At 39.2% G+C, this 14,139-nt stretch overlaps 2 protein-coding genes across 4 annotated transcripts in view; both read left to right on the top strand.

The window, feature by feature from the left end:
* Window positions 1-2,229: 2,229 nt before the first annotated feature.
* The window catches only part of LOC136263639 (acetylcholinesterase collagenic tail peptide-like), a 134,270-nt gene continuing 122,360 nt past the window's right edge, over window positions 2,230-14,139 (top strand). Inside the window, exons 1-3 of one of the 2 annotated variants that reach the window (XM_066058275.1) lie at window positions 2,230-2,454; window positions 3,093-3,158; window positions 3,227-3,445. The gene's annotated coding sequence lies outside the window, so the exon portion shown is untranslated. Of the gene's footprint in view, window positions 2,455-2,871; window positions 3,025-3,092; window positions 3,446-14,139 lie in introns of those variants that run through there. The other variant, XM_066058276.1, reaches the window with a different exon arrangement.
* The window catches only part of LOC136263633 (carbohydrate sulfotransferase 15-like), a 181,836-nt gene continuing 180,119 nt past the window's right edge, over window positions 12,423-14,139 (top strand). For both annotated transcript variants that reach the window (XM_066058264.1, XM_066058263.1), the window contains exon 1: window positions 12,423-12,550. The gene's annotated coding sequence lies outside the window, so the exon portion shown is untranslated. The remainder of the gene's footprint in view (window positions 12,551-14,139) is intronic.

Raw genomic sequence — 14,139 nt, 5'->3', positions numbered from 1 at the left:
TAGATGGATGAAGCCAACCTTGAAGCTTGAGATTATGAACAAAGTGGCTTATTCATACACATATCCATTTTAGAAGAGCTCTCAGGCTTTCCCTTACTTCCCAACAAAGACCTTGGTGGTTACTTATGTTTAAAGAATATGGTCATTGGAATAATCAGTTGTTTTGTTCACAACAATTCAAATAGTAAAAATTGATATTCATTTCAGCACTACAATTTAGCCATTATACAAGTGAATAATTGTAATAGTTATACCACTGGTACGAGTGCTTTGCGTGTTATATATGCACTTGCCCAAGGGCCGTGTACTACAAGTTAGCCAATGCAGTATGCAAATGAGTACATATATATTTACGAATGAACTTTGCTATGGTTGCTCATCTACAAAAGTCCTCTGCTTTGAAAATTGTTAATACGGTTTAAGGCATGTGAAAGTATGTAGCTGGTTTGATGCTCAGTACAACCTGAGATTCTCTGGGATATACTTGGAAAGTGAAAGTACAACACATCAGCAGCTAGGGATTTCCTGCTCATTCGTCATCTAGCATAATTATGTTTCTGTGCAGGTGGATAGGAAAGAATATTCAAGGTGATAGGTTTTAAGCAAAGAATGGCTCTTGCCATACTCACACCTCAACTTCGTCTGGCTATTCTATACAACACAAACATTGGTATACATATTTTCGGAATATTAATACATAAGGAGAGAAGATTCACTGAAGTAGAACTATCCATAAATATTTCTTACCTTATGGTTGCTACAGTTGTAATAAGTTTTCAAATGCTTTATAGCCCATTGTGTTATAACTCACATTAACCATTTCATACAACACCTACTGGTTTGTATGCCCCTATTTGCTGGTATAAATTGGAGGGTATGAATAGATGTTGACTTTACTATTAGAGCAGTTTCTTACTTTTGTTCGAAAGTTTGTACACCCACTTGATAAATGATCAACACCAATATGGATGATATGTAGCTCATGTACTATGAGCATGTGATGAGATCCTATTGGTTGCAACTACCAGTTACATTTATGTACATAGTGAAAGCTTCTTGTTACTAACAATACACAACTAATGTTAGTCTTATCATAAGCCAATTATGTAACCACAAAGTTTGTAGTATGGGTGGGATAATGAACACTCAAATGGCGGATTTAGAATATCAAGGTTATCAGACGTTTTTAATATTATGCTTGTGCTATAAGCTATTGGACTCTGGTATAAAAACAGGCTTACGAGAAAGTCACTCAAAATACAAGCAATACTATACTGTATCTCTAATATAATATAATATAACATATTAGCCACTATTGGTGGATAACACCTCGAAGTATGTCATGAGCAATAGAGTGTATGTATTCTTGTAGAGACACACAACATGATATTGTAACATATCTCTCTGTGATGTCTGCTTCAACAAATTTCAGTTGATAGCTGATAGTGAAACATTTACATACAGCACACAGGCTCTGTGTATCTGCTCTTGCACAACACACAAAAACAGTTTTATCAAGCCAGCAGCTTACTACATACATATTTACTGGATAGACTCACACACACAACTACAGACCCACACTATATCTACATCTGTCGAGTTTCTATCAACAGAGACAACTTGTTTGACCATAAAATTCTATTAGCACAAATGGTAAACATCTAAAAAAAAAATAAAAAAAAAAAAAAAAATAAAAATACCAAGAAGAAATTCCAGAGCTGGTAACTTTCGTTTATTCAATTTGGGCTCGAGATGATAAGTAGACACACATCCCACTGGCCTCATATAGTAAACTAGATTATGAATTGTCACCAAAGGGTGCTCTATAGCAAACACGGTGACTGGAAATATTACCCACTCTCATATTCTCAGCTACAGAAAACCCTCAGATGCTAAATGTTATTATTTAAACATTCCTGTATACAGAGATACTAGAAGATTCATATAATAAAAGACGACATATTAAGTCAATTAAAAAGATGATAGTTCCCTTCCATGTATCATTCTAACCTCAGCTCATAAAGTGTTGATGTAGACATTCTCCAAAGGCTGATAAGGAGGTACTATAAACTATTATTCTCCTTTACAGATGTGCAAGCTGTCTGAAAAGGAATCCACAAAAGTTTTGTAAGTTTGGTGACCAAATGTTGCTATATATCCTGGACCATATTGTATGTACACAACAACAACAACAACAACAACAACAACAACAACAACAATGTACCAATACTTAGTTGATTATTGAAGTTCACAGCACTTTTCTGTAGTGTAGCAGTAGTAGTAATGGCTGCAACCAACAAGGATGTTGTGTTGGTAGTTAGTTTAGTACTATCACTAGTTAGTCTAGTTCTACTGTTTGGTGTGACTTGGTACTTCCAGTCATCACTAGATCTACTACAACAACAAGTAGAGTATGACAGGGAACTGTTGTTGAAGTTACAGGAGCAAGTCAATGTGAGGCTAATGGGAAATGTGTATGTAGTATACAAATTGTAATATGTGTCAGTAGTATGGCTACGTACCTAAAGGCTTTGAGGATGAAAAATAATGACAAGGAAAAATTAGGAATTTTAAGTTTGACTTGGGATCATAGAAATAAAAAGTAGGGAAATAATGGAGGTCGCCTACACCTACAGATATACTAGTGGACATTTAATCCCTAAAGCTGAAATAGGTATTAACAATGTCGGACTCCATTGTTTCCCTACTTTTTATTTCTATGATCCCAAATAACTTAAAATTCCTAATTTTTTGTTATACTTGTTTGTTTACTTTTTGGTAATATTATGACTGGTGAACCTATGCATGCATACCGCATCAAAAGAAAGGATGGTGCCAGAGTTTATGTTTTTGTCTGAACACACGCCCCAGGTATCAATTACAGACTCGAAAGTGAAGCAGCCATTACACTTCGCTAACAGCTATGTTCACCCCGTTATACAGAGCCATACATGAAGAACAGCACCTCTACAATCAACCCAGTCACCAAGAAAAATACGGACAATTCGTGCACAAGCTACAATAGTTAGTACTATTATTATTATTATTATTATTATTAGCACTTTACAGTACTGCTTTGTATTATCTTTCAGCATGAAATCTCATATGCTGAGTGGATTGAGGCCATACATATGGACTGTGAAATAGACAATCATTTAGTGAGAGCCTTGAACATTTATAAGAGCATGTTGGTTGTGCAACCAATAATAATATCATTTTTATTCAGTTACAGATGGTAGTCAACTATGATAACACCATTAATGCTCATCATGATATAAAGAGACAGCCTGAGGCAGGAATTGATTGTCAGTGTAAAGATGGTACACCAGGTCCCATTGGTCCTCCTGGTAAAAAGGAGATCAGGGAACACCTGGAGTATCAGGACCAAAAGGAGATACTGGACCAAGAGGAGACCCTGGTGATAGGGGACCAAGAGGATTAATAGGTTACACTATCATGTATATACACATCATTGTTTAGTTATCATATCATACAGGAGACACTGGATTACGTGGACCAATAGGACTAACTGGTCCTAAAGGACACAAAGGTGTGAAAGGTGATAAAGAAGAGAGGAATGGAGGAACTGTGTATGTAAGATGGGGACATGACCAGTGTCCATCAACTGCAACTTTGGTATATATACCGGAAGAGCTGGTGGCTCACATCACAGTCAAGGCAGTGGCAGTAATCCACAATGTCTTCCACTAGACCCCAACTATCTTCCTCAAAGTTTTGGATCACAACAAAATAGGGCTTTTATGCATGGAGCTGAATACCAAGGATAGCGCTAAAAGCTGGAATGGAACAGAACCAATTGGGGCGCTTGCCAAGTATAAAAAAATATCGTTTAAAACGGATTTTGCACCGTTTCCAACTGACACACAGCAACTAGAATTGTGCTAGAGTTCATTTCTTTCTACTTATAAGCATTCTAGAAATCCCGCTCTCGGAGTTTCTATTTAATTCCCGCCACGTGGCATATTGTGTTCTTACCAATCTATCAAATTCTGTTTAATCCTGATGTAGAATTGCTTCCTTATCATTCTAAAAGCTAAACTACTTTCATGTTATAGTCGTGTCCAAGCCTTTAGTAACAGTGAGGATGGTTTTCTGAAGTCATTGGCAATAATTTATGAGAGTTAACCACAGTGTATGTTAGTGGCTGTGAATTACATGTTTACAGTGCTTACAAAATCATAGTTTAGCAGGTTAAATGATAGCTTTTCAGCATAGGTGATTGCAAATTCATTCTTGCAGTAGGCATTAAATAGAAACTTCGAGCGCGTGATTTTTAGCATGCCTACAAGTAGAAGAAAGCTAACTTCAGCACAATTCTAGTTACAATGTGATAGTAAGAAATGGTGTACCTTTTGCAAAAACGATATATCAACTTGGCGTGCGTCCTGTTCCATTCCATTCCGTTCCGGCTTTTAGTACAACCCGAATACCAAACACATACTTGTTATTACAGCTATCTTCATGGAAGACATGATCACGATGTACCATGTGCAATTTGTTATGTCACTCAACGTTCTACAGTCTATATGGTCCCTGCCAAGTACATTTGTCCTATATAGTGGATGGACCAGAGAATACTATGGGTATCTGATGGCTGAACATCACAACCATTCCCCTTCTCAGCTTACATGTGTGGATATAGCATTTATTTATTTTTATTTATTTATTATTACTTTATGGCAAGTATGCCAAGGGTCTGCAAGCAACTGGTGCTTGCAGCCTAAAACACAAGTTATACATACATTATAATTACTTTTATTAGCTAATTATAACTTAGCTATAGTGTTTGAAAGTTTGATGGTGGCGAGAGATCGTGACATTTGCTGCACGGACATTTAAGTCAGTGATCGATTCATCAAAAAATCATGATGGCTTGCTCTTCTTCTTTGTGGAGGGAAGATGTGGATCACTTCCTTGTCCTCCATATGATAACACCAGAGAATTATCATGTGCAGTTTGTACCAAGTGATGTGTATAATTGCTGAACCGACACCATGATTTTGTTAGTGTAGTTGTAGTATTAATGTTAAAGTTTATTGCATCCACCTGATGTATAGTGTATTGTGACCACAAACTGCAATATCAAGACTCATGGTAGTGAGTCATGTGGCCAGTATACTTTTACAAGCATACGACAGGCAGCACTCTACATACATAACTACATAAGTGGTAATACATGTATATGCAAAACCAGCATGCAGCTTTAATTGAGGTATTTTTTATAGTACATCTGTATAAATATAGCTCAAGTAGACCTTTTTACTGGGCTAAGCAACCAGCTCATTGACAAGCACTACTGCTATATAAGATCAGCATATTTAATATCGACGAATAAACTTTCCACATGACTATAATCAATGGAGTTCACAAACCTCAAGAAAGCCTACTTTTAAAACAATACATGAATTATACTGTACATTTCTGTATTTAAGTTGTCGTAGCTTGGTGAAGGAACGTTGCAATTAGTAAAACTCAAATACCATTTTTATGTCAGCATCCAACATTTAAATTGTTAGCCCATGTGACTTTCTGTATACTAGCTATCAATTGATTAATATCAATAGCCACTTTAATGCCCTATAGTGGATATGGTGCATGGATTTTATAAAAGTTTTATGTGGGTTGAGGGTTAAACTGTATTCAGATGGACTATACTTTACTCCCTAAACAAAGGTTTTAGTGCTTAATTCAACGAAACAAATATTTGGTCGTTTTGTTCACAACTATTCAAATAGTACAAGTTACAACTAATTCCAGCACTAGCTTAATTAAAGGGAACTTGCAATTGTGTCTGCAGACTACTCAGCATAATAACACAGATTATTGCCCAAGGTCAAGACATTTCAATTGTTTTATAGCACAAACACCATAGATCAGGTCAAAATTGTGAGCAATATTCAAGTTTGGTAATTTCGGCCACTACTGACCAGTGTTTTGGCAGAACAATGATCTGTTCTCCATATCATACATTCTTTGCATGGCATTAATGACCTATCATGTTTTAAAGTCAGATAGCTGGATTACTGTCACGCAAGTGGCATTTACTATTGAAGAGGGAAATATAGCTTTGTGTCATCCAACCTTAGAACTCACCATAAACTTTACAACTAGTGCATTTGATATTAGGGCCGGTTCTTCTATACAAATACCAGTTGTACATATTTGTCTTTCGCTTCTATTTTTTACCTACCTCTTTTTCCCACATTTTTCAGCACAACACCAACCAACTAAATTACATCACACATAGCTAGCACCACCCAATACCTGCAGTGGTGGGCTTGTCCGGGTTTGATGCTGCGACACTTCTTGCAGTATTTGAGGTTCTCTCCTTGTTGATTTCTCTCTATTATCTCCTCCTCCGTGACGCTCTCATGAGCCACGATTCCCTACACATCAACACTAACTACCAACCTGACACTTGACCCGTTAACCTAGTCTGTCGGCGCCCGCCCCTTCGCATAGAGTAAGGGAAGGTGGGCGCCGCTAGACTACCGTTACCCTGCGTTATACTTACTGGGTTAGTTATCATCAGTATCATTGCCTTCACATGTGAGGTAATGGCGAGGAAGACAAGCAATACGAACACTAGGGCATCAATCCAGGTCAAATAGTAAAGAAACGGAAAATGGAAGGGAATATGGGACATAACACACGTACATACTGAAAACTACACCATACTACTACTTATTACCTAACTATATACTTATTACTACCTACGTACTTAACTTAACCAATGTCAAAGTCAGGAAATTCGTCCTCAGCAGTAAGCGAATACTGGCGGAGTATCATTTTCGCATTGTACCTCCACAAAGTCACAGACAGTTGCTGGAGAAGTTGGTGCCTAGCAAACTTTTGAGGTAAACCGTTTCTAACAGTTGTTCTGTCAGCTATGGATCCTAAAATTGATAGGGCATATGGTGACCAAACACCAAAGGTCTCACATACAAGAGAGATAAAATCTCCATTATCATCCACAATGTCCTGGTATTGGTTGTCCTTAGCTATCTCACTAACAGCAGCGGCCACCCCAGCCTGAGAAGAAGCAGAAGATATGACAGCAGACTGAGTGGTACTCCTGACAGAGAGATCAAAATAGGCAGGACGACCAAGATGAAAGTCAGGGTGGTATATGTCGCCAGGACGAGATTGGTCAGATGAAATGCCTTGCTCCCTAAGAACACCAGGGTGATCTTGGAGCAAGGCATGGTGTACAACAGATACTAAAGCATTATGACGCTGGATCCTCAAGGGACCATGAGAGCACCCCAGCAGATGATCACCAAACTGGTCAATGACAGATAGACAAGTACAGAGTGGTAAAGAAGGGAACAAAGGAATGCCAAGCCACAAACGTAAAGCTATAGTAAAATCGTGAGGAGGAATAGCTAGACCCAAAGCAGGCTGTGGAAGTGCTTTAAGCCAACCACTGCTGGTGCCAGAAGAATGTGATAAAGCACGCAGACGTGCTTGATCACGAATAGTGGAACTGCTTACAAGCTGTTTAAAAAGTGAATCATCTAAAATGGCTTGAAGGTCAGTTTGAGAGGAGTTATGCAACACAGAAACAGACATACCTTCGAAGAAAGCGAGGGAATAATCCTCTCCGGGATTCGAAATGGCATAAAAACATCAAAAGTTTCCACTAAACGCGACACTAAAATACGGGCAGAATTACAGGACCCCACAAATGCAGGAGCAGCAGAACGCTCAGATTCACGTAGGCCCAAGCCTCCTAACCTAAATGGCAAGGTGGCTTGTGTCCAACTACTATCAGAAATTCCACAACACAAGATTCTACTAAGACATTCTCTCAACCTAAGGTCAAAATGTGAGGGAAGGAACCCAAAGAGGAAGATGGCACACAACGTAAAAGGTGAGTGACCTTGCAAATGCTAAGACAGCTCCTAAGCAGATGCAACTCTACTTGAGGGTCCTCGAGGTCAACCAATTTATCCTGAATTGCAACTATTTTATCAAATTGAACAGATAAAAAGGCATCGTAAAATTGTGGAGGTCCCCAAATAGGAGATCCAAGAAGCTCCAAACCACTGTTCTTGGGGTTGATACGCTTGATGGCAGGATGAAAGTTAGGAAAAGAACTGTCACCAGAAGGCCAGTATAGTTCACACTTGGATAGGTTGATGTAAAGACCAAAACTGGGACCCGACTCAGTAAAATATGAAAGTAATGCATGAAGACAAGATCTAGTACCTATAAATGTGCCATCATCTAAATACCACAGGTTAAGAAGACATGTTTCTCTAAAAGAGATGGAACGAAGAAATTGCACCAACACCAAAGAAAAAAGTAAGGGACCAAGAAGATCTCCCCGTTGGACACCTGTGGCGGAAGCAAGAATATGCCTGTGGCCAAACCTCAGCTCAACAGGTCGACTGTAGCACCAATACACCCAGGGGGAAATCTCTGGAAACTCTTTACACACACCATCAAGAAAAGCTGAGCAATTACATTCATTAAATGCATTCTTCATGTCTATTTTGAGTAGAGCTAGAGATTCATCATTGCCAAATTGGGAAAGAGAATGCATGACGGACAGCATGGATAGCTGCCTCAAGACCACCTGGGATACAAACATCCACTTGACCATAAGGTAGGAAAAAGTCTGAGAGAAAGGGACAAGCAAACTGACAGCACAGATGACTGGCAAGGCGATGAAGAATTTCACCAACTGCAATAGGGCGAACACCCCCGTTCTTTTTCAGAAGAGCTGTTAAAGGGGCACCACACAACCAAGGGGCAAGCGATGGAGAAGCTTTTCCGGAAAGCAAAAAGTTCATCAGACGAGTGAGGGTGGTAAGGCAAAGTTCAGCAGAAGGTGCAGTGTGGCCACTGACTGTATCAAGAAGGTGCTCAGTGTGCCCGTAAACCAGAGGCACCGGGACTGGTACCACGAGGAAAACCCTTCAAACATATCAGTTAATACAGCAGATTCATCTACAACTAAAGAAGCAGTCTTGGGGGCCGAACAAGAAGGTGAATCAGAGACAGGATGTCGCTGAAGCAACTCTTGAAATGCCAAATCATCATTCTTATCAGCCACACCAGTAGACTGAGTAAGAGACTGTACAGCATTACTGTACCTACCTTCCCGAGCCCAGAACAAAGCTCGAGAAATATTGTGTTTGAAGACTGAATACAGTGACTGGAGCGAGAGACATGTAGATCATCTTGTAGAGCTTTCCAAAGATTATACAAACCATCGGGCTGAGATCAGAGATGAAGGCGGTCTAGCAAAACAGAAGCTAAAATAAAACGACGGCGGCGCTGACGAAGTGGAGGCATACGTAGTGCCAGTTTAGCAAACAGAAAAAGACGCAAATAGTTGAGAAATGCTGGTATTACTACGGTAAATTTCACTACCGTAGGCGGGGAAAGCTACGCGTGGGAAAAGTTTCGCGAATTTCGCGATTGCAATAACTATCGCGAAACTTTTACGCCGGTTATTATTATTATCTACTTTACCAGTTAGGCACTGGAGGGTGTACACAGAAGGCAGAGCCTGTCTACATGCTTGTATTTGTACAGTAATAAATTAGTATGCATAATCAACATCGCGAAACTTATCCGTCGGTATATAGCACCACATAATTGCTTATAAGCTAACCAATAATTACTAAGACATGTGCAACTTATGTGGTGCTATCCTATCATGCAGGCACTGTAAAATTGTGGTCAACAGTATTTACAGCAGTTATAGTTATTATACTGCAAGCAAAGGTTTGAGCAAAATTAACTTAATACACAGGTACACACTTAATCACATCACAAAGAATTGAAGTTACAAAGATAAGGCACTTACTCTAATAGAACACACAGGAGAATCACACAGACAAACATACAGGCACCCAATTGGCTTGCCCACGTCTGCCCTATACCTATCAAATGTGCTACTGTATACGTTTTCCAACAGTCTGCATGCTGTGAGCAAGCTACAAACTTAAAAAGTTAAGTTTGAAGAACTATGCACCAAAAAGGTAGACAATATGAAAAAAAAAGTTATGCCTGTGGCTGGATTCAAACCCACAGCCTAAATTGCCAATAACCACAACAACTTCAGGGAGGTGCTGAGCTGTTTGTCCTGTGGTTAGCAATGGAATGCAGCTGAAGTTTTCTCTACATCATGGCCTTCAACGTGCTGTAGTGGATGAAGGAACGACCATACGTGTAGGACCATTTCATATTTTCACATTAACCACAATAACTGAGGTCTATAAACAAAAAAACAATGAAGCATTAAAGATCATGTCCTTAAGTACCATGCATGGTATTATGAACCTTATTCTACCATCATGCAAGCCTAATAATTAAGTTACTGTAACAGTGATGTGAATATGGAGTTAACTAAATAGCAGAATTTCATGTAAGCTAAACCAATAATTACTAAGACATGTGCAAATTATGTGTACTGTAATAATGTGGTCAACAGTATTTAAAGCACTTGTAGCTATACTGCAAGCAGTAAAATTAGCTTAATGCACAGGTACACACTTCATCACATCACAAAGAATTGTAGTTACAAAGAGAAGGGACTTGAACATGCACTCAATCGGCCTGCCCATGCCTGCCCTATACCTATCAAACATGCTACTATATACTTTTCCAACAGTCCATATGCAGTGTAGCAATACCAGGATGACATGACTTATATGAGACTAAAAAGTGAGTTAGAAAAAGTATGCACCAAAAAGGTATATAAAACGAAAAAAAAGTTGTGTCACTGGCGAGATTCGAACCCACACCCTACACAGCAGTACTTCAGGGAGGTTATTTATTATTATTATTATTAATGCTTTACAATGCAACATACAATTACAATTATACATGTGTAGGTGGGTATAGATGAAGAAAAAGTTGCATTGATGGTCTGCCAGCAACCTGTGCTGGCAGCCGGGAGTTAATTAAACTTATGTAGTATAGTTAATTGTCAGTCCAGAATCATAGCACTTGCTGCATCTACAGCAGTAATGATAGGTGCAGGGATTGTCAGGAGAGAAATTTGTGGTGAAGTGTTGCCATAAATAGTTCTGAATAGTAGCTTTGATGACTGGTAGGGACTGGTTGATGTCAATGCAAGGTAATTGGTTCCATGGTGTTTTACCAGCTGAGTTGTTTATCGTGTGGTTAGCAATGGAATGCAGCTGAAGTTTTTTCTACATCATGGCCTTTAATGTGCTGTAGCGGACGAAGGAACACACGTAGAAGCTTGCAATAAACTTTGTGACGTAGCCAGATGGTGAGCGTTTCATTTCGCGTGTGAATCATCTCGATACGTGCACAGATTGCCGAGTAATCATCGTCAATAGCTAAGATACGAAAAAGTGTGTCACAAAAAGGTGGCACTGCCGAGAAGAAAAAAAGTTCTCATGGGCTGGAATCGAACCCTGGACCTTTGGGTTAACAGTTCTATGCGCTGTTTGTTCGTGGTTTTGACAGGAATATAGCTCTACACCAACGCCTTCAGAACTTTATAGAGAACGAACGGAAGTAGGTAGCGATTTGTAACAACAAACTTGGAGTTGCCATACGATGAGCGCTTAATTTCGTTAAAGTCCCGTGTCGATACGCAAGTCGATACGGGACTTTAACGAAATCATGGATTAGATGTTCCACCAGCTTCTCTTTGCTCAGGTCAGCAGTGACCTGCTTGCGTGGAGCAAGGTCACACTGTGGCAGCCCTGTGACTATTGGAGCACTTGACCTTGCTATTTCGGAAGGCCAAGTGTTGCCATCTCATTGATTTTTTGAGTTTACAGTCTTTTTGTCCAGCACTTTTACCATCTGGTGCTGGGGGTGGTGGCAAGGGGTGCAGGCACCCCGGGAAAAAAAAAAGTCGATACGTGCTTTGGTTCGAGAGTTAACGGCGTAACGAAGAAAGAATGCAGACAGACAGCTTTATATATATAGATTGTAGCTTTCCATTACCTTCAGCAATTTTCTAATCATTACTCTTGTGTATGTGGGCGGGAAATCCCCATTGTGTATAGCCATAGCTACCAACTACCAAATTATGTGAGAAAACTAGCAATTTACACGTGCAAATTAATGTTACAATATCGTATCGAAAAGTATCAATATCGGTCAATTTTAGTCAATATCGTATCGTTCTGAAAATGCTGATATCGCCCATCACTAATACAGAGTAGAGTGCCATTCGCGAGACTTTTCCCACGCGTAACTTTCCCCGCCTACGGTATCACTTCATAGACCATGGCACACGTGATTCCACAAGGATCCCATACGAACCATCTACCCGTCTTGTTCACAAACACCATTTCTTTATCTTCGCTCATCGATGGGTAACTCGTGTTGGAGTGATGATGGTGAAGTGTTCTACTAGCGCCTATACTAAATTACATTTTAATAATATTAGGTGCGCTCGCTGTGGGAACTAATGCTGAAACCATAGGGGTGTAGCCGAGACCTTGGCCGAGACTAAAGCCGCAAGGAAAGCCAAGCAACTTGACGAAAGGAAGGGGAAAACGAGGAGTATTAAATATTTCTAATAACAGTAAGAATTCTAAGTTTAGTAATATTGTACCTATAAACATAGACGGGTTGCCCTTTTTAGGGCGTGTCCTTGTGTAACGCGAAAAAAACGCGTTTTTCCGTGTTACGAATGTTGGTCAAAGAAGTCAACAAAAGCCCATTATTAAAAATAGCTTACAAGGCCGGCTCTGGAGGGGGGGGGGACCGAGTAGGCCATGGCCCGGCCAACATTTTCCCAGCTACAGTAGACTAAACTTGACTAATATGTAGTGGACGAGAAGCTATACAATTACGCATACAAGTCTGCTGCTTTTTTAGTAAAACTTACACTCGAACTTACCAAAACTTCTTATATCAGAAAAGTTTCTTCCCTCACACCATTATTGATTGGAAAAATAAAATAATTGAATGCTCTACCCTAGATGAATTCTTGTATCACCTAAGTTTTGTATGATCATGTATGACTAGCGGCTGGACCGACCATTACTTTTAGACAATCATATACGTATGTTGATTTACACAGAATGTATTGTGCTTATTATTTGGGGTTGTGCAGTTGCACCCTATGTGTTGTATCATGCCTTTCACAGTAATAAAATCCAAATCCAAACTACACTAAGCACTAGATGAAATAGGTTAGAGGACTTAGATACTGTGCTACAAGTCACTCAAACACGGAATATTATGGAAACGTCTTGGCAGGAGCATGCATCAAATATTTGTGGGTACCTTATTGTCATTGTGGTGCAATTGAGGCCACACCACTATTACAATAACAGTACTGTGGTCATTATTCATCTAGCAACTGGCTAATAAGCTTACTTATAGTAGCAATTTCCAACCAACCAGTTTTTCACACATATTTTTGCTACTTAAATTACACACCTTCATTAAATGTTTCACAAGCTACCGTTCCAGTTAATGGTAGTCAGTGCTTCGTACTTCATAATGCATTTTACTGGATTAAAATCCATGCTGTATTTATTGAAATATGTCAAATCAAAGTTTGAGAAATAAAAATTCCCATAGGAATCCTGTACAAATAATTGCATACGTAATTGTAATTGGAAGAATACGGCACCGGTGATAACCAAAGTTTCTGAGTGCTTCCACGTGAATCTATGGCAGATGAGGATGAAGAAAGTGTTCCTGGGCAAACCGTATATGCTGATTTCGATTATGCCGTGTGTTTTTTGATTGGAGGACGATTGACATTGGATTACGACGAAAATATGGCCCTTTTAAAGGAAAATCGCCATCTAACACTGTTCAGAATTCAGCATTACAATCACCCTGGGCTTCAAGGCATCCCTCTGCAATGCAAGTACAGTTTGAAGGTGAGCAGTTTGTTGTCTTGCGCGGAATTGCAATATAAGGTTCAAGGTTGAGCATAATCTTTTCAAAAGTGGAGGCTGGCATGTGATACCAACCTTACATGGCTTCACACTTACCTTATGTTATATTCTGGTGTATTTACTGCTATTTTGATCCATTTTATAGCAGCTTCAGTGATTGTAATTTTGGTCAGGAACTATTTATAATTTCTCTTTGTAGTGTAGTGGTGTCATTGTGTTATATAATAATAATTATCCTTACAATGTGACAAATAAA

Source organism: Dysidea avara, chromosome 8 (assembly GCF_963678975.1).
Source record: "Dysidea avara chromosome 8, odDysAvar1.4, whole genome shotgun sequence".
NCBI lineage: Eukaryota > Metazoa > Porifera > Demospongiae > Dictyoceratida > Dysideidae > Dysidea > Dysidea avara.
This window is presented reverse-complemented; position numbering and strand designations above follow the sequence as displayed.